Source organism: Poecilia mexicana, unplaced genomic scaffold, assembly GCF_051168715.1.
Source record: "Poecilia mexicana isolate PSO_F unplaced genomic scaffold, ASM5116871v1 scaffold_18, whole genome shotgun sequence".
NCBI classification, from domain to species: Eukaryota; Metazoa; Chordata; class Actinopteri; order Cyprinodontiformes; family Poeciliidae; genus Poecilia; species Poecilia mexicana.
This window is the reverse complement of record NW_028263387.1, coordinates 15,809,048-15,836,530: the sequence shown is the minus strand read 5'-3', so window position 1 is coordinate 15,836,530 and position 27,483 is coordinate 15,809,048. Positions and strand designations below refer to the sequence as shown.

General features: G+C 40.1%; 1 protein-coding gene across 4 annotated transcripts in view; it reads right to left on the bottom strand.

The window, feature by feature from the left end:
* ptprda (protein tyrosine phosphatase receptor type Da) overlaps nt 1-23,953 on the bottom strand; it is a 167,272-nt gene extending 143,319 nt beyond the window's left edge. For all 4 annotated transcript variants that reach the window (XM_088015914.1, XM_088015916.1, XM_088015915.1 and 1 more), the window contains exon 1: nt 22,755-23,953. The gene's annotated coding sequence lies outside the window, so the exon portion shown is untranslated. The remainder of the gene's footprint in view (nt 1-22,754) is intronic.
* Between the last annotated feature and the right edge of the window lie 3,530 nt (nt 23,954-27,483).

Sequence of the window (27,483 nt, the reverse complement as noted above, 5' to 3'; positions counted from 1 at the left end):
TCGTGCGTTTTATACAGGACACACACGCAGACAGCTAAACAAACAACCAGGGGCTTAATTACCTCGTAAGGGAGGCCAGGGGGGTGAGGGCTGCCGATGAGTCAGAGCGGAATAATGTAGGACGGGAGGCAACAGGAGAAAGAGATGCTCCGTTGTGTGTTTTTTTTTTTTTTTGTGTGTGTGGATTTTGATAAAAGCTGTGACTCAATCGCAGGAATTATTCAGCTAAACTGATCTGCGACTTTGAGAAGTGTCAGGGTCCAACAAGCCCGCTTTCAACTTCAGCAGCTTTGTGCAAACACAAGGCTGGGGATTCTGGACTGCTTAGCTTAGAGAGAGAGAGAGAGAGAGAGAGAGAGAGAGAGAGAGAGAGAGAGAGAGCGAGAGACAGAGAGAGAGGGAGGGTCGGGGGGAGGGAAATGCAACAGAAGCTGATCCGAGATGCCATATGGACGTGCGTGCGTCCGCCTGTGCTTGCCATACTGACCTTTTCTTTAGGTGCCTAAAGAACGACGATGTACGTCGCTTACGGTGACACTTCCTCACAGCGCAGCGTGTCTGACATGTCTTGGCAGCCTGTCAACACTCAGGCTGTGTGTGGTAACTTCACTTGTTCCAGCCTGGCTTATTTTAGTTTCGTAGGAATATACTTGTAATAAAAGAAGAAAAAAAAAAAAAAATCGAAATGTGAAAGAAAATCATATTCACAAAAATATTCATGATCTTTAATATGAACTATAGACTTTGTCACACAAAGTGTAATTTATTAGGATTTTATCTGATAGAACACGAAGTACCGTATAATTGGTTTTTAGATGTATATTTATTGTTTTCAACAAATTATCAATAAAGCAGCAGCAGGATACATTTACATATGAAATATTGATCAGTCTGCTAAGACCAGTCAGTGTAATTTGACAACACTAGGATCAAAAAGGACTTCTTTATCTTAAAATATGATCCAAAAAATCTGAAAAGTGTGGTGTGCATTTGGATGTACCCCTATTATTTAGAGGTACTAAATAAAAACCCATGCAAGTAAATCTCCTTAGAACTCACTAAGTAAATAAACTTGTCGCATGTGTAATTTAATCTCGGTATAACTGAGGTTCCGCTTGACACTTTGACACCAGAGCGTCATACCTTAAAGACAACCCCAAATCTCAGAGGAGTAGAAAATAGAGGTTTGGTGAGATTTAAAGAGGAGAAGCAAAAGCAAATGAGGTGGATTAGCATCAACTGATGGTGTCATCCGAAATCACTATGTAATATGGTCTCTGCTGCAGCAAGTCAGTCAGAAGCGTCTACAGATTTGTTGCAAGACTGACTGCTACCAGAGATTCTTCCTGCCCACAGCATCACCATCGACAACTCTTTCTTGTAACATTTAATTACCCTCTGGGATAAATATAGTATTCTTGAATTTAAACTTTAATTCAATTAAAAACTGAATCTTATCACATTCCCATACTGATACAGGGTGGTGGCAAAAAACTGAAAAACTGAGTCTTATCACATTCCCAACAAAAATGCTTGTTTTTTTTTGTTTTGTTTTTTTCAGATGGGACAGGCAAGCCGGTCAGAGTTGATGGGAACCCTAAGCACGCAGTCAGAGCTAATCTTGGACAAATATGAGGCAAGACAGGACATTTGATGCTAACAGATAATTTTCCTCCAATCTGACTGAACTAGAGCCATATTTGCTGCCAAGCGAGGCGAATACAAAAACTTTGTTGTTAAATATATTGAAAACCATCTGTCATTTTCTTCCTTACAATTTAGGTGACAAAATGTGAGCAAGCTGACAAGGGCATGAATACTTCTGCAAGGCAGTTACCCGACATGCCGGGTAACAGTGAAAACACTGTCAGCTACAAACTAAAATTGGATGAGCGCAAGCATCTAAATACAGCAGTGTTGCAATATCAGTGGACAAGGTCTAAAAGGGTAAACGCTAGCCTCAAACCGTTGCACATGAAACCAGTGCCAAATGCGGAGACTGAGGAGGGCAGGCGGGAGGTCTGGGGCAGCGGTGCAGCTGAGAAAGCGATCCCAAGGTCAGCATTATGTGGCAAGCTGGTGAAGGGAGAGAGGAGCGAGGTGGTGCGGACAGATGTCAAAAGTGATAAGCGTCAGGCCTGACAAGCTCCAGTTTGGCTATCACTTACTACTCCACAGCCCGCAGTCGGCCAGTGCCAAGACGATGCCAACGCCTCCCTGTGACGATCAGTGCCTCCGGAGGTTGTGCAAAATGGCTGCTGCCGTGCCAGTGCATTACCACGATTCACTAGCTCTGCAGTTTTTTGGTGTATGCGTGTTCGCGTGCGTGTTTGTGTGTGTGTGTGTGTGTGTGTGTGTGTGTGTGTTTTCCTCCCTCCTCAGAGGAAGTGCCATCTGTGAGTGACAGCGGGGCCTCAGCCATTTATTCTGAATGCAGTAAACAAAGCTGCCATTTCTGCATTTTGAGGCGCTGGCTGCTTGTATATTACCGCTTTTGCAAGGCTGTTTGTTGTCACGAGAGATATTAAACACCATGTGATGTATATCCATTCTCTCAAGCCAAGCAGCGGGGGCAAAATAAATCCTCATTTTCACAATTGAGAGTAGGCTGGACAAAAAAAGGGAAAAAAAAAAGAAAAAAGAAATCCAATACCCAGGAGAGTGCTTGGTCTTGCTTTAAGGAGGAGGGAGAGAGTGAGCGAGGGTCACTGGGAAATAAATCCATATCAGGCTATTTACTATCATATTCTATGGTCATCGATGAGCTGTCAAACCATTTATTTCAGAGTGCGAGCTGCACGGCAGAATCATTTTCCAGGGAACTTTCTCTACATCCACAACAAATAATGAATAACTCCCAAATCGATGCAGTGTGCTTTATTGAGCTCGCACGCTTGATTTAAGTTTGGCACCTGGCCCAATTGTTTTTCATTTGCCCGATATGCCAGTCTCTCCCTCCTTTGTCCCCCTTTGTGTGGGGCTAAAAGAGGGCCTTGAATGAAGAGGGCATGTTTGTGTGGGGCGACCCATAATAGAAAAGACTCAATGTTGTTTTCCTTTTATTTGAGGATGGCAACGCAGCTCTATTGCACCCTGCCAGCTCCATTGAGTCACAGTTTGCAGAGAAGAAAACCCAGTTTCATCAGAGTGATTTGACTGTTGAATATAGTGAGACTGTAGCAGCATGAATCAGAAAACATCCGGCACCCTCGATCCGTGTTTCTCAATGGGCCGGCGGGTCTCTCAATGAAATCCGCCTTGGCAGAGCCGCATCGATCCGGGTCAAACACCCGCTGCCGTTACTCAATGGTGCTGAATAAAAATCATGGCCGGAGTGGGGGGGGGGCAGTAAGTCTTCGGAAAGGGCGAGGTCAAGTGCTTTGACCGGCAACGGGAGGCCAGAATCCATCATGCAAGGAGAGTTGCACTAACGAGCTTTGATGCACAAGAAAAAATTTCTTTCCAGAGAGAAAGGAAATACTCGGATGGACTCGCTACCTGAATGATGTCTTTCAGTTGTTTACTTCAGATAATTACATCTGCTTTTCAGCTATCAAAGCCTCAACATTTAGAATGTTGAATTGGACCAATATATATTATAAATTCAGAAAGCATCAGAATTCACAGTTGTTAAGCACACAGGCATTCTCCTCCACAAGAATTGTATTAATGAAAAGTTAAGGGAAAGAAAAACCTATGAGAAGAGCAACATAAAACATTGTGAAATGATCCAAAAGTCAAATTCTTTCTTAAAGTATAAAACTTTGTTTTTAATGCATTTGTAAAATGTATATGCTTCACTATTGTGACCCTCCTTTGTAGGCTCCACAGAAGGCTGAGGCTTCATTTCCTGGCTTCCTCCACCCTTTGCATAAAAACAGGGAATCATAAATGCCTCAGCATGAGCAAATGACTACCAATCCTCACTGACCCAGTCGACTGCGGCATCCTCAGGACCTCCTCCTGGGTCACATGTCGGCAAACAAGAAAAGCATATTGATTACCCATAAACTCATTAAGAACTAAGAGAAGGAGCTTCTGCAGTGTCACAACAATTTGTTTCTGTCAAAACAAAAGCTCAGCAGCGGGACTGCTTTCGTCGATCCACTTCGCTCTTCCGCCCTTTTGAACTCGGCGTTCGGCAAAAACAAGAGACGCCTTCGTTCCGCGCGGACGGAGTTCATCACCAGCCAAGCCAGCTCATGTTTCAACCCGTCAGGTGGAGGTACTACGGCGAGCTCGTCGACTGTATTCCTGCCAGCGCTTGCCTGCTTTGGGACAGCTGCCATTATTTTGCAAAATGAGCAAATGATAACAGTGTCATATCTGCCGCTCGTGTCGTGCATCTGTTATCCCTGATGTTGGCTGGCAGCTGACCAGAGCGTCGCTTTGTATTCTCCCCACATTTCCTGCTTGATCTGTAGTCTACGGTTGTGAAATCCAGCTCTAGATAATTATATCCAATTTAGCTTTTTTCCCTATTAATTCTTATTTCCTCTTATTGAATCTTGCATAAACAACATTCCTTGTGCCAACTACTAATTTCCTTTGGAACCCAAGCTTTTCCAGTTGGAGTCAGAAAAATGCAAACACCCAACATGGACATGAATGCCATATTAATTTGGTGCCTTTAATGACTTATTTGAACTGCTGAAGGAACTGAAGATCAAAGAATTAGAGTTGTGGAAACCATTATTAAAAGCTCCAGATGCAATTGGTTTAAACATTTACACGTTAGTGCGAGTTCTTGACATTTACTTATACAACTTTTGTAGAGGTCTATCGCTACATGGACTTTAAACAAAACCTGTTAGGATTTTGTTTTCCAAGAAGATCAAGATCCTCTAAAGTTTAAACCAATTAACTGGAAATTACTGATACTCTAGCGCTGTTCCAAAACTAATATGCAGCATTATTGTCAAGGTAAAATGCGTTAGAAGCTGTCAGAGGAATTACAGTTTCATCTTCGCGGTCCCAGTGGCGTCAGCAGATGACATAAAGTAGTCGGGACTGCACTTCAAATTGAGAGCAACGTGGTTGATACTGGAACAGTGAGGTTCAAACAAAAACGATCGCCAACACAGATCAAAAACTGGTTTCGGGATTGATAAAAAGAGAGTCACTAAAGTTCCTGGAATGGCCTTCCCAATCCCCTACCTTGAAAATTCCCAGACTATTACAAAAAGACAGGTCTGTTCCAAGAAATTAAACAATTTAATTAAACTCTAATTCAACAAAGAGGAGGGGTCAAATGCTCGCCCATAATGTACCAGGATGGCTTAAAAAATCACTCAAATGGCTATAAATTTTTATCAGGGAAAGACAACATCTACAGTAAATTCAAACTTATACCTAGTTAATGCTTCTGCAGTCCAATCATTCCAACAAAATCATCAGAAGCTCAACATACAGATTCATTCATATTTGTGCTGTATAAGTCATTTTGTCTACCACCAGACCCCTGATAGAGGAATACTTTCCCTCCGTTTAGGATTCAAGGCGTTACTCTTGCTCAGCATACCATCGACATGCCGCCAAGTTGTTGCCCCCTTTGCACCCGCTGCGGCGCGTTCCCCCTCTCAAGGCGCTGCAAAGGATGTGCCTGAAGATGGAGATAACAACTGAGGACCTGGACAGTTTCTGTTATCGTGGCTCAGCTATTAATAAGATCGCCTCTGTCCCGAGATTTGCTGGACTGCGTTGTTATCGTATTTTGGGGGACAATTTAAAAATGAAACGGCTCTGGAAATGTGGCGCAACTGTGACAAAGAGGTGGTGGTGGGCAGGCTGGGGTGGAGGGGGCTTAAAAAATGGAAAGAGATGATGGGGCCGTGGGTGTCAGTGTGGGTAATGGAAAATAATGGCCAGCAATTTATAGTTGCCATTCTGACCAGCGCCGAATGTACTGATGCAAGAGATCGAATTTTAATGTCTGCGTTCCATCACTTTGCACAAACTACCGCTGTTTAGGGCCGCTGCCAAGCAGTGCATGGATGTATGGATGGGGGTTATCGTTGAGCAGTAATAAACTGGGCAACGCTCTATAAACACTTCCCTTTTTGCTGTGTTTTTGTGATTCATGCGTACGCCGGAGCATGCTAAAGAAACGCAGAACAACATTAGGCAGATTTGACAGTCATCCCATCTCCACCTGCAGCCATTGTACTATATAAACGAACAAGGGAGAGGAAGGAGGATGCAAATGGAGGCCACCTGCTCCTGTGAGGCCAATGGGGAATATGGAAGCCCATCAGTATTTACCCTCGTCCGACAAGAGTTCACCTAATCTCTTTTGTCTGCTCGCTCCTTCTAGCCGTGCTCCCCCCCGGTGTAAAACAACTCAGGAGACGAAAAAACACATCTAGATGCAGCAGAGTCCCAGGGCCCTTTGCTGGGTTCATCATAGAACAACCAAAGATGTTCTATAGTTTTTACAACTGACTCCAAAACGACCAGTAATGGATGATTGATGAATGCACTTCTTAGCTTACAGAAATGCAGCTGTTGATGACATTTGTTTTCAATAAGGAAAAAAAAATCTAAAAGTGTTAAAGATTGGTAGTAAACCCAAACAGAATTCATCTCCAAATACTGGCAGTGAGTACTTCAAAACAGAGGAAAAATGTTGGTGCTATTTCTGATTCTTATTGATGTTAACTCACAAGACGAGACACGATATTGAGTTCACAAGAACGAGACGAGATTTTAATATTACTTCAAAGATCAATTTTATGCTACAAAAAGACCTTCATTCTGCATTCCTATCGATTTTGCCACAAATTCAGAAAACTGACACTCTTTCTTTTTTATCTATTTGAAGCACCATCCTTAAGATAGTGCTTCAACTATCTGAACTACAACATTTACCACTTCCTGGTTGCTATTGACAGGGAATACTGTGAATGTAATGCTGAACAGATTTTAAGGTTCTTAATTCTGGTTGCTAAAAACACCGGCTGACCTAGTCTTGCATATATAAACTTTCTCTATTAAACATAAAGCAAAACAAGTATAACCCTATGCCACTGGAGTAATAGGGAATGTTGGTCCATTTAAAAGCAAAAATGTATTTAGTTGAACTTCTAAAGTTTATTTTGACGAGAAAAGTTTTAACATGTGGTACAAAATCTTAAATTTGTTGCATCTGTTTAGGCATAATAATACTTTTACTTTTGAACTTAATTTTAAATTGTGATATTTCACATTTTAACTTGACTTTCATCTGTCTTTTTTACTTATTCTTATATGTAATTATTGTGTTATCCACAACACAAACTGTGTTTATTAGTTCTTTGACCTCCTCATAATACAATCACTGTTTAATTTAGTCTTTTTTTTTTTTTTAATTTAGCTGCAGGTCAGTTTGCCCGATCACAAATTTATAACCTCATTTAATGATTTTATGCTTCTTTATCTTATCTGCAGACAAACCGTTTCAGGTGTTTTGTATCAGTTCATTTTGCTCGACAGACATGTTGAACAATTATAGAGATAAATTATCATAAACATACTCAAATCCCTGGTAGTGTTGGATTAGACGTTTGTTATGAAGATTTCAAATAACACCCTGCACACTTTTTGATTTCTGTTTGGGTGATCAAAATGAGACACCTCTCCTGATCAAACCAAAACAACAATGAGCAAACTCCAGTTAGTAGATATTAGTTATTGGCGTCACTCGCCAACTTCTTCCAACCATTGGTCAGTTGTCAAGGAGGGTGCAGACTGACTGAAACTTTTTCTTTTAGCATATGGCTACCTAACATGTATAAAGTCAGGTACCAGAAACAATTAGAAATGTTTCGAACACTGCTAACATACCAGTAACTGACCTCATCTAGTCTCCACCAGCAACTACAGGGATAGAGCGAGAAATAATAAGAAGGTCATCAGGAAGCAGGGATGTTAAAAGATCATGTTCTTCAATTTAGCTCCATACAGACTAAATTGAAGCTGCAGTAGGTGGATGGATAGACGAGCTTCATGACTAACTGTGGGAACTGCTGTCATGAGAAACTGTGATCTGGCTCTCTTTATGTCGTGTAAATGTGAGCGCAGCACAGCTTGACTGAACAGGAAAATGGCTTGTGATGAATGCCATTCAAACAAAAACAGAAAGGGGGGGGAACGAAAAAAAAGCATCTAAACAGCAGGTCTGCAATGAAATACAGAAATTACAGATCAGCTGTGACTCATGCTCCTCGGTGTTGGGTTTTTTATTAAACTCACTCATTAAGATCAGACTGCATTGTCAGTTTCCTCGGCTCCGAGCGCAAACAGCAAATAACCACCTATAGGGCACAAGAGGCAGAAATCAGCCGCATACAATTTTTCCTTTCTACGCCGCGTCGTTTTCAGCATTTCACTCCTGACGTCAGGCCTCTTAATGAAGACGGTGGAGCCTTTTTCTCCGCGCAGCCAGTCTAAAGATTTTATTTCACTGCTTCCACAGCTTGCCTTATTTCACTGCGGCTTAATGAGAGTCGTTTGGAATAATAGGCTTCCATTGAACGGAAGGCATCTGCATCCACACAGCCCTAAATGAGTGAGCTAATTTACAAAGATAATCACCTCTCCTGCTGTGCTTTTATGCAGAGATGCTGTAGATTTTTACCCTTGGATTTAATGAAGTCAGAAATTAAATTCAGTCCTCCGGTAAAATGCCAAAAGTGTCACTGAAAATGTGCCTATAGGTCATAAAAGTAAGTGTTATCTGCACAGACGTGGCACCTAACTCAGGGATTTAGGTTGGGGTTTTTTTGTCCACCCCCCCAAAAAAAACAAAAAAAAAAACAAAGATATTCTAAAAAGATGAAGGTTTTTAAATCAAGTTTTACCATACTCTCCACAGCTATTACCACCCCAGGTAGGGATGTGTAAAATAAATCTTTTGGGCTTCTTTTTTATTCCAGCAGCATGAAGTCACACGGAAAAACTTTAATTTGACCACATTTATTGAGAGTGGGTAATTGTTTTCAACAGAATCACTGGTGTCGTAACTAGTGGAGCTCATAAAAATTGCTATAAAGTAAATGTATTTGAAGCATATGTGTAATTTAATCCATAGCTGAACCAGAGTTTTGAGGCGATGCAAACTGCAATATAAGAAGGTATAAGAATGACACAGAAAATATTTTGCCATTTTATTACTGTATGAGTGTCATAACACCGTGTGTGACAGAGCACATTTTAACCATTCGTAGCATCTTCTAACACGACCAGCTTTGTTAGCCTAAAGAAAATCTATTTTCCCTTAAAGTTTTACTTCCAAAAGGATCACTGCTCAGTGACAGAGGCTGAGAGGTTGAAAGCTCAAAAGAATCAAACAGTACAACTTTCCAGCACTCTTGTCATGTTAGGGTATCAGCTAAAAGTCTTGCTCTTTCTCGCTTTCCCACAGCCTCAATAAAGACTCCAAAACATGTCTCAACATGTTGCAGAAAAAAAAGCAAAAAACAGATTCCTTTCAAATAGTTTCTCACATCTCTGTGCTTACAAAAACTTAATTTTGAATCCTCATATTACCATCACGTCATCATGGACATAATTCGTCAAATATTTCCTGCTTTTCCCTCCAAGCTGTTATTGCATAGATAGCGAAGATACTAAAAAAGATCTTGTAAAAAGGGGGCAAAAGCATTCACTCATATTTTTTGAAAATTCTACAGTCACAAAAGCTGCAATCAATCCAGATATCCTGTATTCAATTCTGTACTCACACGACTGATTGGAAAACTATTGGAGTCTTAAGTTTCTGAGGAGCAAACTGATTTCTCAAAATCGCTTTTGGAACTTTCAATTAATAATATATAAATTCTCGTTTTCCAACAGTTATGATATGGGACGATATTTCACTTTTAACTTATGTAAGTCACTCTTCAAAAGAGGCTGAATAAAACTTGCAACTCAACGAGAAGATGTATGTCGATCTTCTTAAATCTACAGTCAGAGCAATAATTGAACAGCACGTATCTAATAAAAACCTGGATATCTTTATTATATCAAATTGTGCAAGAAAGTGCTAGAAATGTAATTTCTCAGGTTACCTCAGATTACAAGAATAATGTTCATTAATTGTGCTATTGGCAAGTCTTTTAGCTCTTAATAAATGATCATTAAACCTATAAAACCGCACATAAATACTTTAAGTAGGAGTCATTCAGTACTACAAAAAAAAATGTAAACAGTCTGACGTAAACATTCATGCAAATCCAGCCACATAAAAATAACTACCAATACGTTTTAGCCTCCCCAAGAGAAAACAACTAGATTTCTTTGAATGTTGAGTTAATGACGTCCGAGGCACAGATGAAGAATGAAGATAAACTCTCCTTCTTTCTCTCTCCCTCCTGTTCTTTCCCAGCCAGTGTGCGCGTGAGCGTTTTCACGGATGACACAAAAGCTGGGGCGTCATGCAGTCACTGCAGATGGTAGATATGAGAACGAAGGGAGAGAGAGAAATAAATAAAATAAAAAAACACACGAAAGCGGACAGGAAGGGACTGTCGTTTCAGACGGGAGAATCTCTTCTGAAACGACATGGACCATTCTGACAGAGTGAAGCCCCGTCCTGTCAGAACAAATGGGAAAGGTCACACACTGACAGTGTGGTAATGTCCTGTTCAATGAACTACACTCTGTTATTTAACTTCCCACTTTGGAGTCAGCTAACTTGTCTTAAAAAAAAAATGTCATGCCCTTTTATTTCTGTAAAGGTTGCTCTGGAGGCAGCCACAAGCAAAAAGAGGGCGAGCTGTTTATCTCTGCTTTCCCCGTTTTTCTGTTTTAAGCAAAACTGTCAGTAATTTGGCAACATTTACAGTACCGCCACTCCTCTCAGCTCCGTTGGAGTGGCTGTTTAAAAAAATAAAATAAAATAAAATAAAAAATTGCACACAATATCAAAGCAGCAGCAGCAGAGGTTAATTCCCCGGTGCAGTGCTATGCAGACTGGCAGTCCAAGCGGAGGAGCAGGACGACAACAAGGCTAGCTGCTAGCTTTGTCTGTAGATTATCACAATGGACGGCCGGGACGGTGTCCAAATAAACGGCGGAGGGTGGGAAGATGGAAAAGAAGGGATTACATTGTAATGTGTTTTCATGGCTACCAAATGAACCCTCGTATTGACTGTGACACAGCACTGAGGAACACACACACCCACACACACACGCACTCACTCTTCCAGGACTGTCACAAGAATAAAAAGCAGCCGCAGCAAAAAGGGAAATTCATTTGAATATTAAAGCTCGAGGGCCACATTCCAGCTTTGGCAGCTAAAATGTCATCCAGCCGAATAGTATTAATTTTTCAAAAGTGCATTAACTGTCTCATTGGTTTAATAATTCTACAATTAAGGGTGTTGTAAATGACACCTTTTCCTCATAGGCCAGAGGCAACCCATCAAAATATGGATGTTTGCAGTTAATTTCTCATTTCAAAGTGTGCATCAATCTCAGTTTCAGCGGCAAACATTGCAGAACGTTTATTTTTACTTCAAGCTTTCTCTGATCCTCATCTCAGTTTCAGTACCAGCCATCTTGCGCTTCCTCCCCCCCCCCCCCCCAATTTCCATTTCATTCGTATCAAATAAGGTTTTTAAAAGCCTTTTTTTAACCTGGGAAACTGGGCTCATGTTTAATTGCAGGAATTCATGACGTAATCTAATAAGCATGTAATATTAAACTCAGAGAGATGAGAGTGAAGCAACAAAAAGTAGGCGGGCAGAGAAAAGCATTCCGATTCCCGTACAAATTCTCCTTTTCTCACAGTTTGACCCAAGCACACAAAATGATGCGATGGTGTCCAGTTGCAAGAAGGCCTAAAACACTCCTGGAATGTTTCTTTAGGGTACACAGACATGAGAGAAAACATGCGGAGACAAGGTAGGTGGAGGCAGGCTTGGGACCTAGGATTACAGTGCACTGCACCTGACATCGACTTCCCCTCGACCGCAAGAGGAATTTGATGGAAATTGTTTCAACAAGAGGTCACAGAAGTTCTCATTTAAGACAGTCTCCTAACTGTGCTTGAATGTAGGCTTTAAATAATCTTAAAGGCGAATTCTTTAAAGCTCAGCTAGGGATGTCTAGCGGTTCCTCCCCCCCCACTTGTATTATTGTAAGTGTGGGTTAATCTGTGTCAGCAACTCAAACCCCTAAACCGTGAATGAGTTAGACTTAAACATAAGTTTTGGATAAAAGGCAAGATACATAATCCAATTATAAAATCAATTCAAAACATATTTATTGTTTTGTAAGATTCAGAACTGTCATTTTATTCATGAAAGAAGGAATAACGTAAAAATGTAAATATTTAGACAAGGCTTTTTTCCCCTCATGCTGAGTCATTCTACAATCTAAAATTTACATTTTTTCCAGTTTTCAAAACTACTTAAAAAAAAAACTGCAAAACTTTTCTCTGATGACTTAAAGTCCTTTTAATGAGATGCCTGAGAGATCAAAGTTTTCTCCATTGTACTGATTAACCAGCTTTTACAGTTTGGTAACTTGTGATAGTCTGATAAAAAGAATGGTAAATAAACTAGATAAATCAAGCTCTGTTTCAAAATCAAAACACTACATAAGACATGTAAAAAATGTGACACCTGGAGTAACCCATTTGACGTTGAAATATCTTTTTTTTTTTGGTTTTACAGCAACAAACGGATCTTTGCGAAACATTAAACAGAAGAACTTCCTCCAATGTTTAAATGTGCTTGAAAAAATGCTCGGGTTGGTGAAATGAGCTAACTAAGTTTGATTTTCAATAAAGTAGTGATCTCTGTGGACATCCAGTGTTTGGATGGATAAAGTCAAATGACAACTGTTTTCATAAAACATTGTAATCCAATATGCTCAATGTCATTTTTTGTACATCTTCCTCATGTTGGAAAGTTAAATACAAAGGTAGGCCTCTAAATGTCAACACAAACGGGTTTATTTTTTTTATTTTTTATATTTTTATCATCACTTTAATTTCAGGCAGTTACTATTCCATTTAAGTGTGATTTTGACCACTAGATAGCAGCACAGCCTACACACTTGACCTTCAAGCAGCTTCAGCCTCCTTCATAAATCATTTCCCACCGCCGCAAAATCTTCACATTGAATTTATCACGATGTTGATCCTTGGTATAGATCGAGACATGAATAACTTTGTGACTTCATGCGGATTTGTATGCAAAGCGTTTTTATGCGGCCCGTGACTCGGTGCTATATCCGCCGTCTTGAGCCATTCTGCATGAACTTCACATTAGCGTAACTTAAGTCTGCTCAACAACTCTGGCTAAAACCGACACTCTATGTTTAACCGCTGCCGTCTTCCCTCCCAGCGGATTTGCGAATCTCCACGGCCAAATATAGTTAATTGCTCCTTGGGACTTGTAAATGTTGCCAGAATCCCAACTCTGTGTTTAATGATCAGCCTTAGGTCATTTATCTGTAAATACCCACTCTACATGAATGGTTCTGTGTTGGAATATGCACATCTAAAGATATTGAGGCTATAAATACATTGTGGAGGTGTGAAGGGGTCATGTACGGCATATTCTTTTGGCCTGCCTAAATATAAACAAGTCCCATCTGCATAGTGTTAACTGTAACAGGGTGATGCAACTCTAAGAAACCCCTCTGAAATAGTTCCTAAAATATACATGAAAAGGGATGAGCCAGATGTACTTGTTCTTCTCTGTCTGAAGACCCAAACACAATCTTGAGTCATCATCCTTAAAATATCCCGACACTATAACGAAAAAGGAAAGACAAAAAATAAAAATAACAAAAAGACTAGAGGTGTCAGCATTGCTAGTGTGTCCAAATCAGCAACTGTTTCTATTCTTGTCTAAAAAAATTTTAAATGTTTCTTTGCAGGTTTTGGCAGGTTGGCGGAAGAGACGGGACAAGAAAAGCTGCAGCTCACATTAATGTCTAATACTCACTCATTACTTTCCCACACAGAGCCACGTTCCCCCTGGGCAAACATTTGCTTTGCAAAACGCATGCATGAAATTCTTGAGACCAGGCTCCCCCACGAGACTCTAAATAATAGATTACCAGCACAGCATCCAGTCGGCACTATAACTTCATCCCCAACTGTCTGGCCTCATTAGCGTGGGAAGCGTGAAAGATAGCCGGATGCCAGTCCAGGTGAAGGGGCTCATCTCTGGCCTTTGGTACCCTTAAAGAGAATATACGGCGTCTCTCTTTGTGCCGTTCATCCTGTAATCCACAGTTGCGCAGCTGAGCTCCCGGAGGCAAACAAATGGTAGCAAACAGCAAATAAGAGGGGAGGGAAATTGAGTGAGAGGAGGGAGAAAGTTGCACTACGAGGCGCCGACAACAAAGGAAGGAGTTCAAACGTGGCAAATTCATACGTGAGCAATGAAAGATGGCTTGGTTTGGGCTGCATGGGCACAACCAAAGGTGACCTAAGCCATTTTCGTCTCCGATTGTTCCCACTTCTCCCCTTTCTAACTGCTCCCTCCCTCCACACTTTCCTTTTTTCTTCTTTCTTTCTCCCCCTCCCACTGAAGCTCGGTCTTTCTCGCCCTCTCTCCCCATGTCTTCTTCCAAATGGCAGTCATTATACCGGACATGAAAAGTCATTTTAGTTCCGCCTGGCTTCTTCAAAGAGGCTCGCTATAATTGCTGATTGAGTGGAGAGAGAATGCCGGGGTTAGGCAGAATTTAAACATTGACTCCTAACCTTGCAGCAATCTGGAAATTTAATTTTGATTTATACAAAGGGGCGGGAGAACATAGGAGGAATAAAGAGGAGAATATATTTACACCAGGATGATGCCAGATCGGTTCGCACGCTGTAGTCCCGACTTTACGTCTAAATTTAAACATCTCCCTTTGAACATTTGAAGGGACAGCATGCTTCAATTCTGGCGCGACTTCAGGAAAACACTTCCAAATTATGAAAAATCCGTCCCCTATTAAATGCATTCCTCAGTCGTGAAATTGCTACGAGGCAATGTCACTGCACTTTGTAATAGAATTCTTTCCCCTTTGCAAATCCCAATACGAGTTTGGGGAAAATTTAAAAAAAAAAAAAAAATGGACACCAAATGCAAATCTTTAGTTTTATTTCAAATAATCCTCATTTCGTTGTAGGTTCTGTGCATGCCAATGACAAAAACAAAACAAAACAAAAAAAAAACCGCTATGCAACTGTTCACAAACGTGTTCACATGTTGAACTTAAGCTAGAGGTAATCTGGATTATTTGACTGCCAGTTTTACACATCTACAACATACGATTCTTGTCAATTCTTTGCAAAATAGCTTATGACGACTGAGTGACTTATGGCACATGATATGCATTGATTTAATCTATTTCATTCAAGTTTTGAGCTCTGCCAAGATGGTGAGAACATTCAGAAAAAAAAAACATGAGCTGCCCTCTCAAGCTCACATACAGAATTGTCTAGAGGTACTTTCCCCATTAGGCAGATGGACAGGAATGCAGAAGGATGCCACATGCAACCTATGCTAAAGCTACAAGCTAACACTACCACACTGATATTTGAAAAGGTCAAATTCATATATCTGCAGCAGTGGAGCAGAAAACTCCCCGGACGAAGCACAGTGACGCTAAATGTTTAAATATTAGCTTCACAGACAGATAGAGCCCAGTGATGGGGTTCTGTCTGTCTGAGATGCTGCTTCAAAGCTGCACATTTCAGAATCCCACAATTCTGTTCTACGGCACGAGTTTAACGCAGGACACCGTTAATCAGTTGGCAGCTCAGTGGGCTGTGAAATAACGAAGAAATAAAAACCAGAGCAAGCTACCCTGCTGCTGCTCTTGTTGATATTGTGATAAATTAGCAGAAATGTAGAAATCGTACATGGTTGCTGCCGAATACATTTTCATGGAGCAGATTGCAGTTTTCACTGTGGAAAACGTGTTTCGAAACCACCTGATCCATGTTTATTTTGCTAGATGTGTCTTTGTCTGAAAATCTCAATTTTGTACTAAAAGCAAATTGACAAACAAGTGGAGGCCCAGATTGGTTCAATAAGGCTAAACAGTCAGAATAAAATAATTTCAAGATTAAGATCAATCTATCCAGTTAGCTCACACATACATACATTGTAAAATAGTGTAATAGTTTGACGTGTGTGCGTGCGTGTGTGTCTGAAACCTCCCTGTTTACTTGTAGCCACCAGTCTGGCCAGGCCTGTCTTCCTTGCACTTATCTCTTGCAGCCTTGTATTTTGCACAGCAGGAAGCGTAATTGTTCTTGGAACGGGGCTATCAACCAAAGCCTCCATTTTTGACTTCTTTCTTTGAAGACCTTCTTCATAACACCCCTGTTTTTTATATTTATTTTTTTTCTTTCTTCTGCCTCTTAGGCTCTAACTGCAAAGTGCCTCTGAACAAAAGTGTTTTAGTAAGTCATTCACCGTCGATGGAGAATGGGGTAGATGGTTTGAAAATAAAAAAAAGAAAAGAAAACTCTCCTCACCGTCCATTTCAGCTGGCAAAAGCCCCCCCCCCCTTTTCCAGTCCATGAAACGTAGCTCTCACGTAGTCTCTGGCGAGCAGAAACAAATTCTGAAAACTGTCATACTTTAATTGAAATTCCATCACTTGTGTGGCTGCCATTGTGGAATAATTTGATAAAGCTGTGTGACATGAATGCACAGAGCTACCCGCCACTTTCATTTCTTTTCCCTGCTTTTATTTCCTCATTTAGCGGGTTATTCGGATGAACCTCGCCCAATTCTACCCTCAGCCTGTTAAAAAATAATTAAGATGATGGAAGGTGAGACAATGAAGAGGAAATAAAAGGAAGTACCATTTTGGGATTAGATCGGACTATCACCTTCGTTCTTGCATTGTTTTATCCACATAATTAAAATCCTTCTTATTTAGCCAGGACCAAACTTTTTCAGTACCCTGAGAGTTGCTATTGTGGGACAATCCAAAAAAACATGGGGAGTCAATAGAGGAATTAGAACCCAGTCCCACTGACCCTGATCCAAATCCATACCAGCATACTTGCTCTCTTGCTTATGTCTTCACAACTGGCTGCAGGAATTTAGACTCCATCATATGGTCTGAAACCTAATCTGTGACCAAAAGGACAGCTGGGACAAAAAAAAAAAGTGCTTGCTTCCTAGGCTAGAGAAGACCTGGAGGCAGACTCTAAGGTAAACTAAAGTGACTGGGAGGGTCACTTCATAATTTAACATGTATGGATGGAAGATTTCACAGATGCTGATGCATGTTATGCAGTGAAGATTTAGAGCATTTTTACAAACTTTTAAGGAAAAAAAAATCTTTACCAGAGTTTTAGGGCTTCTCAACTTTTCTAAGCCATAAAAAAGTTTACGTTAAATGTTTATTGTATATGTATACAATGATCTGGTTTTAAATATGGAACCAACGTATACAGGTTAATTGGATGGAAGGGTGGATGGACGACCAGAGACTTGAGGCTGAAGAGGTTATTAGATTGGTAGATATATATATATATATATATATATATATATATATATATATATGAATACACTGATTGTTGTTGGATGGAAAGATTAATGATTAGACGGCTGAATTCGATAAACAGTGGAAACATTGAATTAAGTCTGAATTTACAAGTACTTCATTCTCCATTTTTCCATATTTGGTCTCGGTCTGGAAAACAAAACAAAAGTTCCACTCTCTTCTACATGCTTTCAGACTGCAGGACCACCTGAATGTAGAGCTTGAGACGTTTTCTTAAAATGATATTATTCAAACACCAACAATGAAGACAAAAGTTTCACATAAGAAACAAGGCGAAGATCAAGTTCAGCCGCAACCTTCTGTTTCTTTCACGGCCCATAATATTTACGCCTCAGCTTTTTTTTTTTTTTGTTTTTTGCCCTGACAGGGTGATGGACAGTAGAGGTTATTTTTGCCTGGGCGTGAAAATAGGCTTTTTATTATTCCAGCCCAGTGGCAACTTGAATATCAATAATAAAAAAAAGAGCTGCTCACTGTTCCCTCTATGTGTAAAACCAATGCCCCGTAGCGGTGGTTTTTATCAAGCAACCCACCCTTGACGCTAGTTATGCAGTACTAGAGGTTACGGGAGGAAATGCTTGCCAAGTAAATAAATGAGTGAAGCGATTGAACAGAGGATGGGGGAAAACGCAGCAGGACCCGGTGCCAAAGTGAACCAAGGGTAAAGTCATGATCACTTCATTATGCTGCGGCGCAGCTCGGCGTTGTGCGAAATCAAACTGCTTTTTCATTTGTCACATTGCATCAGGTTTGGTCCCGGTGAGGTGGGTTTTGTAGTTGGTGGGAGCCCTGCCGGCCCAAACCGCAAAGTCAAGGCAAAAAAAACATCATCTTACTAACCAGAGGAAACTTGACAACATAAGCTCATTCATTAGTACACACGCCTTCTTATCCCTCAGTGCAGCAGCTAGCAGTCATATCCGTCTCCTGCATCCAGTCAACCACCCACCCTGCCAAAGAGCGAGTTGGACTGCCATTCAGGAGAAAGCTGTTGAGGGCTACTGCTGGTGCAAAATAAAATAGAATACACCCACTGGATTATAGAGGCCAGGCAGTGAAGGGGGGTACGAGGTGTGGGTGGAGGGTGGGGAGGGGGGGATGTGTTGATTGCTAACAGACCTATTGGCACTCCATCCCCTCCACTTCCAACGCAAAGGCGCCGGATAATTGTGGCCTCAGTGTTTGCGTATCCGTTTATGTAATGTAAGTGTTGATTTCTCATTCCAACACTTGTAATGGGGGGACCTGGCCTTGAAATTCCTAAAGCAGTGCTCACAAACACACTCTAAAGGACAAAAAAAAAAAAAAAAGTTATTTCTCTGGCCTTTTTTTCCCTTTTCATATTTTCTCTCCTCTACACTTGAAAGTAAACCAGTGAGTCAGAGCCACTTGGCTGTGCTGCTGAGACAATGGGGCTGTAAGGTGCAGGCACGCTTGGTTGTAAAGAGAGGTCGGCTTTGCTCCTGAGAGGCACACAAGTGTAAAAAAAAACAACAACAAAAAAAAAAAAAAAAAAAAACATGCCAGACACTGGGAATAAAAACAAGCTTTCAGAAGTTAACCAATAAAATGTAACAAGTTGCCTACATTTTATTTAAAGGAAATATAATTAAGTTATTTCTAAGCACAAAAAAAAACAATATGCAACTATGACAACAGATTTCAAACAAACACAAAAACCTGCACGACTAAATTATTTACATGTTATCTAATTAAGATCATGTTTGCTAGTTTTGTCTTTCACAGTTTTTGATTAAAGCATAAAACATTAGTGGAACAGGAAAAAAGAAGGAACAGGAAAACAGAAGCTGTGACTGTTCCACCACGGCAGCATATTGGGCTTTTGGACTAACTGAAATTGGATCCAAACTTTTAAAATGTACCTTTACTATGTAACATCTAAACCTTTTCCCTGATTTGATGTTCAGTAGTAACCCCAGGGTTAAGAAGCATGGCTTGATAGTGTGACCTAAACTTACTGGTAAATTGGGCTCAACTAGACTAAGCTAGTTAAACCTGGGATTCTTGCTACTAAAATGTTACTAGCAACAACTGCCAAGGAGCTTAGCAGCTGTGCTTGTTAGCAAAGTTAGAACTGCCGTTACGTAATTAACTACTTAAAGTTGGAAACATTGTTTTATAATCTGTTCTAATAAGATGGCCTGTAAACAGTTTCCCAGTCAACCACAGCTAATGTGTGCCATTCAAAAGCAACGACTACAACAGGGTTAAAGACTCCAGATTAATACCAAGTTTGACTTTAGGATTTTAGGGCTGTTTCTAAACTACCTACTAATTGTTGAACATATTCTCAAAAATAATTTGGTTCTGCTTTGTTATAAAAACTATTATTTTTTCCTAGAATTTATCCGTTACATCCGATATGTTTACAAACTAAAATCTCTCACTTACATTATTTAAATTGTAATAGCAGATTTATCACTCTCAAAAATTGTTTTCTCTTCTAATTTGCTGTTGCAAAGCAGACTGGGGGATGAGCAGGGCGTCAATGGAATCACAAGTATAAAACGTGCAGGCAGGACATTTCCTTTCAAACATGTACGTTTTGTTTTTGCTTTTGGTTTAAAGGCTTGGATCCTCTACCATGACTCTTCTCCAGACAACCTGATAAACTGAGGTTAAAAAAATTCTCATATTTCATTAAATATTAATTTCTCTCTTCATTTGTTTGAGTTCAGCTAAAGGTCTCCACCTAAGGATGTTGTTTTACTTTGGAAAACAACACAAGGCAAAGAAGGGTCGACTGCATCAAAATGTCAGCACCACTGCTTCTTTCTGATGACTGGACCACTTCCTTCCTCCAGCGACTCGGGCAGAGCACCGCCTCGGTGCACTCTCCTCCTTTTGCACCAGCAAAATAAGAAATCGAACAAGTGCGGCGCAGCGTTAATTTGCCTCGTGTCAAAATTTGGGCAGCCGTTGCTAATTGTTTGGGGTCCGGAGAGTGTAAAGCGTTTGTGGAAAGACGTTGACTGCAGAGGGAGGGCAACGGAGTGCTTACCGGCTTCCAACCTGGAAGCACCTGAACAAACACAAATACGCACCAATTTGCATGTTTCAAACAAACACATCCATCACTTTTCCACACTCCAGCCTTAATCACTAGCTTCTGATCACTCCATAAGATAAACCATGCACTGGCTTTCCAACAACTACATTTAAAATAATCCGACAGCACTACTGAAATCAAACCACCTCTAATAGCTTGTCATAAAAGCAGTTAATCAAAAAGTCAATTATGTTGAATTTCACAACATAATTCAACATATAAGATAAAAAATAAATTTAAAAAAAGGTAGCAACAACCTGCAGATCTAAAGTCAAGGTTTTATTTCCTGTGTGTACATGTAGGAAAAACGCAATAATGAAAGGACTGATATTGTGTTAAGCTGAGCCCGTTGAATGAAAAATGTCAGTCTTATTGAGATCTCCTTTGAATGTCTTCTGTCAAACCAACAGCATAAACCCTATGTAGCATTAACCCTATCTTTTCAAAATCGTCAAAACCCAAATTAAGCCAAAACACGACTGCTAAAAGTGTAATTAACACTAAACATAATTCCTACTGCTCATGACAACTCACGACAATAGAACAAAGCTGTTCCCTTTGCCAGGAAGTGTCTTTAGAATGTAACCATAGACAACCTCAAGCAGTTTAATGGAAATTTGGAAACCTTTAATATCGTCTCTCATATTTAAAACAATAAGACAACAAGGCCCTGAAAGCACTTACAGCCACTTAGTTGTTTGCCATCAGGTGGGTCTTATTGGATGGAGAGAGGGGCGGAAGAAGTGGGCGGGACTGGTGATTGTTTTCCTCATCTTTTATTGTTTTTGTACAAAAAGAACTGTGTCTGATCCACAGAGGCTCAAAGAAACATACTTGAATAAGAAACTAATAGTTCTAGAAAAATCATGAACTAACCTAAACTGAAACATGTGGTAGAGAATAATAATAATAAAAAAAATGCTTTTAAGCACTTCTGTGTGTGAACAACAAATTCTGAATATAATCCTCTAAAAAATGATATATAAAAAGGAGTTGGGGCATAATAATAATAATAATAATAAAGACTTAAAAATGTTTTTTTTTTTTTACCACTGTAGGAGAAACAGATAAAAAAATGTCACTAAAACAAACTGGATGACTTGGATAATTTGTTTTAAATAATACATCAGTGTGTGCAGCACACAAATACACTGACAAAACTAAAAAATTTATAATGTTTATGAAATCAAATCAAAAATATGGTGAGATAAGATAAAATACATTTTAAAGAGATAAAGGATATTAAAAAGCTAAAACTTCCGCCTAGCCCCCTTTAAGTATTTAGATTGCCTTTGTGTTCAACAAATAAAACACCCATTCATGCATCTTTGACAGAAACATTTGAACATTTTACAACGTAGGATAAAAAAACAATTGTCTTGTATCTCATCTTGTGTGGATTTTCCCCTCATATTGGTGCCTTAAACATCCAGTTTAAGGGCTTGTAAAAGCTCCTTCTGCATCCTCCTCTGTCTGGGAAGAATGAGTCCCCTAGTGGCTCAACAGGCGCACTGAGCACAGGTGCTCTGCGCTTCTACTGGAAACGATAATAAAAAAGGAGAAAGAAAAAAAAAACATTCACTTTCACCTGATTGACAGGACAGCACTTCATTTGCGTGACTGACCGACTCTGCGTCAACTTTAACTTTAAACATCACCCCCCCCCCGTCTCTTTCGCCTTCCCTTCTCACCCAAAACAAAAATAAAACGTGTTCTATAATAAGCCATCTCTTTTTTTTTTCCCTCCTCTATTTTGGACGTGGGGATCTCTGGAGAGTTGCAGGAATGCGCTTTGAAAAATTCTTCACAATCCAGCCGCATGCAGAGAGGAGTCTTGTGCAACTTTAAAAGGATGCGGTGTATGAACTGTATGTGCATGACAGCTTTAAAAATAACACGTCCCCTTGTCTATTTCAGATATTTTTGATGACATTATCCAAAGATAAATAGTTGCGTGCCAATATGAAATGGGATATAAAAAAAAGACCCGTGAATAGAAAAATGGGTGCATTTATACAGAAACAGTGGCTACAAGAGGAAATAAGTGGCTTCTAATAAACTGGACACAAAGATCATCACTAAAACAGCATGTGCAAGCCTGATGGACAGATTAAAGCGCTGTCAACACACCTGAAATCACTGCAGCACTCACACACAGTCCCCTTACCTTAGCACCATTTTGCGGTCACTTTCAAACTTGTTCTCCGCTCTTTTTATGAATGTTTTTCGTTTGAATCTTGGCTTTTCTTTAGAGAGTTCTCTTCTTTTTGTTTTACATCCAGCAACGCGAGTCGGGTAAAAACCAAAAAAAACATATAGAGAATAATTAAAGGTGTGGGTTTAAAAAAAAGAAAAAAAAAAGAAAAAAAAAGGAGAAAGAATCCGCTCTTAGGTTTTTCTTCCTGCTGTTTTTTCCACGTTTTTCCGTCTCTTTTCCCACTGGAGTCGTCCGCGACCAAAGCGCTGGAAATCACGTTCTGGTTTATTCCCTCCGCTGGAGGGAGGGTGTCGCTCGTCGGGTCTTCGCTGTGTTGGACGTGGCGAGACTGTGGTTGTGTTTGGAGAGCCGCGGTGCAACTGCCTGCCTCCCTCAGCCTCTCTCCCACCTTCACACTCTCCCTCTCTCCCTGCCGCCCTCTCTCTCTCTCTTTCTCCCGAACACGAACCACGCTCGGTCCGCCTGTAACGTGCGCGCGTGTGTTTGACTGTTTGACGGGCTGGGGGTGACGTAAGTCCGCGAGGTCCCGGTCCGCGCGAGACACCACCGACACCAAACACCCAGAGAATTCCTATGCAGGAATGTGCACTTGTACATGATCAGATTTGGATGGAATAGAGGAGGTGGCCACGTGGGAGTGCGCGCTTTCCGTGTCTGCGTGTTTGTGCAGGTCTGACCTCCTAATTGTGAGACCTAAGGGGTCTTCGAAAGTATTCACACCCCTTCGACTCCTTTACGTTTCTATCGAGCTGCAACCACAAACTTCAACTATGACAAATATGAAAGGTGCAGCATGCAGTTGTTTTCAGCTCTCATTACCCGAAAGAGTGTTACCCCCACGCTTTGGGGTAACAAAAAAAAAAAAAAAATACATTCTCAAATTTTGTACTTGTTCTTATAATTTTCCATTAGTCTTTTATGTAGTTTTGGTGCAGTTTTCATGTGTAAATATAGGCCAGTTGTTATAGTTTCAGTCAAAAAATGAACAGAACATGAAATGTTCGAGACATTTGGGCGTCCCTTGCAACATATTGGTTGACATATCCCTCAATTTCTTAACACTGCACACACCACCCTAAACATATTGGACACCACCCTGATGACTGACTTTTGGGTTAACCACATAGGACAGCTTTCAGCAATAATTTAATGGTGGACTGCCTTTTTCATTGTTTCATATATCGCAACATAGCATGCAACTAAATACTGTATTAGGTTTTGTGTCAAAGTCATACGCAATGTTTTCTGTTGTTTTTTTTTATATATTTAGAAATGTTTAAAGCTTTGTCCAATTCCCTAGCATGGCAAAATATACTCTCATAGTCTCTTACGTGTGGACAAATAGACAAAAGTGTTCCAGACAAAGAGGACAGAATGAGTTCCATGTGTAAGTAATGTGAATAATTTGAGTATCTGATGAAATATTACCCACACTGTGCATTTCTTTCTGTATTCTTTTGTTAAGGCACATATTGTAGAAGGGATGCCAGTTACCACTAAAAATGGTTACAATAATAAAATTATATATATATATATATATATATATATATATATATATATATATATATATATATATATATAGAGAGAGAGAGAGAGAGAGAGAGAGAGAGAGAGAGAGAGAGAGAGAGAGAGAGAGATGGTTTGTACCTGCAGGTGGTGACCTAAATGACTTGTTACAAGGTCAATCACTAGAGGCTCTTTCTGTGTTTTAATCTTAGTATAAATCCAGTTGTTCTGTGAAGGCCTAAGAAGTCAAACTCCTAAGGTGGAGTTTGTTGGAGCAGCAGCTTACCTACAGGTAACATCTACAGCTATTGGTATTGAAGACCTTCCTGGTAGGGAATCTGGTCTTAGGATGCCCCCTCAATCCAGTGCAGGTGGTAGAAAACAGAAGAACGTTGGGTACAATGACATCACTCTAGACAACGGCTCCCACCCCATGCATGAAGTGGAGTCAGTAACAGACAGCTGCGTCCTCGTTGCACAAAGGAGCGTCATCGCAGATCCTTCCTCCCAGCAGTTGCTGGACTTTATAACCATCACTGCTCCCAACAAACTAAATAAAATGTTACATCCCAGGTGTTATTCACGGTTTTCTTTTCAATTTCAAATAGCATTCCTGCTGTTGTTTTTCAGTTGCACATTTCTTTTATCCAAGTTTGCTGTTATTAAGAGTTGTACAGCATTATTTTTCCTATGTTGTAAGTTTGCCATTATTACACAGTTGTATTCATGTTTGTCTGTTGTTATTTTAGTTGACAGCCTGAACAGTTTGCTAGTGCAGTCAGGATTCACCAGTATCCTCTGATGATATTTAGACTGTGATAATTAAGAGAAATATCCAAATAGAGATTGAGTATTCAGATTTAACACATTAAAGCACCAAACCATTACAATGTCAGGCAACAATAATAAACACAGGGGAAAAAAATCACCTGCAATACATTTGTCTATCAGCTAGATGTTCACACTTTTTTTTTTTTTCCCAGAAATCCCTCATGCAGGGGAAGCTGGTAAACAGACTTCCAATGGTCAGATGGGTGTCACTCCATTAAAAACGCCATCTCCTACATTAAGGTCACCATAAACCCATCAGTAAAAGCGACAGGCACATTGAAAACCCCTGCAGGGACAGGGTATTGATTATGTTGTCAGGCTGAGCGTAAATGTGCGTGCTTGTCTGTTCAGGAGGCATTTCATCTGCCGTTTTACTTTTTCCATCAATAGCATTGCTTTTAGATTTTGGGAACCCGTTCTGCGTTGTGTACTCCAAGGTCAGCCTGTTCAGCCGTAAACTCATATTCCGGTTTGTAATGGGTAAACATTTTGCGCAATGTCCCGAAGATGGGATATATACACACGTCATGAACACTAAACAGACATAATGTTGAGCAACACTCGGGATGATGGAGCTCTTGATAACACAGGGAAAAGCATGGTCTCTCTGATGTGTTAGTGGGGGAAAAATAACAACGATGGCCCCGGGAGACAGATTCCTATGACCAATTGTGTTTTTATGGCAGCAGCTCAAACCCCTTGATGAACAACCCAGCCCCGAAGACACAAAGATCTAGAATCTCACAAAAAGAGGAACTTTGAGAGACTTCTGAAGACAGCAAACCTTTTTCTTACACGGAGTAAGTTATGTCAGGTATCTGCCTGGTTAACCCTGATGGGGATTTATGACTGCAAATTACACAAGCTCCATTTCCTGAGGGCAGAACTTGATAGTCTCCACAAGTTCAGGAGAAATGTTTGGTTTTGCGACAATGAACAATGAAGATACTTAATGGAATTACTGTTTTGTGAACTATTGTCCTTTACCTGTAGGAGAGAAAGACAGAAGTGGGAGAGAGTAAGTCAAAGTTGACTATGTTTTTGTCCATTTGTGAAGAAGTTTACAAAAACAATCCTATGTGATCACCAGATGTATGGATAACAACCGGATAAACGAGATTCCTTAACCCAATCATTTGAAACCAACTTTCTCCATAAAGGAGCCTTAAAGAAAGATTTGCCATCTGAAGGAAGCCTGGGCTACAGTCACTGCTACTGTGGCTGGCCTTAATTTTATTTTATGCTAGCGTTGGTAAATAGTTTAAGGTTCTTGCCTGCCTTGGCTAACGTCAGAGCTAAATGCAATAATGTGGTTCATAAACCAATTATCCTTTAATATAAAGCATCCAGTGGTACAAAGGTGAATCATCCGTTTTTGTCTAGCATGGATAAGAACAAAAGGTCCATCCAGGAGACCCAAAAATTAACTGGAGGGACAGTACATGTTCCTTCTGGCCTGGAAACTCTGGTATGTGCGGGAATGATCTAAAGATTGCATTTGAATGTTAGAGCATCTTGGTTTCTCTCCTGGATGGATGGACATATGGATGAATGGATGGATGGGTGGATAGATGAAGGGACAGAGGGATGGTAGGACACTGATACTGAGCTGGTATAATGTAAGGGAGGAGTGTTTCTCCATTCGTTGTTCTGCATGTTTACATCTAAACACACATGGAGGTCATGCAAAGTGTATCCCTGACTGACAATCACTATGTAAATATGATTCAAATGTAGCAACTGACACCAAAGGTTATCAATATGCATTTACTTTGGATGAATAATGTAGGCAAAGCTTTTGATGCTCTGTGTACCTGCCCACACACCCAATCTTTGGAGGTTATTCTGACTTCACAGACCTAATTACTGCAATATTTTCACACTTCTTTGAAACTATGTTAATTTCATTTTTCTTTTTTTTTCTTCCCAGCTCACGTTATTTTTCAAAAGAGAGAAAAAAACAATGAAGGTAATTGGCTGACAGATTATTTAAATGTCATTTTGAGTAATGAGGTCAGGCAGTATTATTAACACTTAAAAAATGTGCTTTTTACCAAAATCAGAACGGAGTGTAAATTTTGATTCATTTCTGTGTCTTGTGTCCTAATAAAATGTTAAAGCATAAGTTTCCTTCAAAAAGAAAAAAAAGAAAAAAATCTCCAACAAACATAAATGGAACAAAGGTCCCAAAGATCATTTAAAAAAAATGTTTTACTACTAAGCTTAATAGTATGTGTTGAAACAGAACTACCATGTGTGAATAATTTATGCATCACAGGTTCATGAATAAAGTTTGAAAACGGGTAGATATCTGGTATGAAAAGCAGCCAGAGGAAAACTT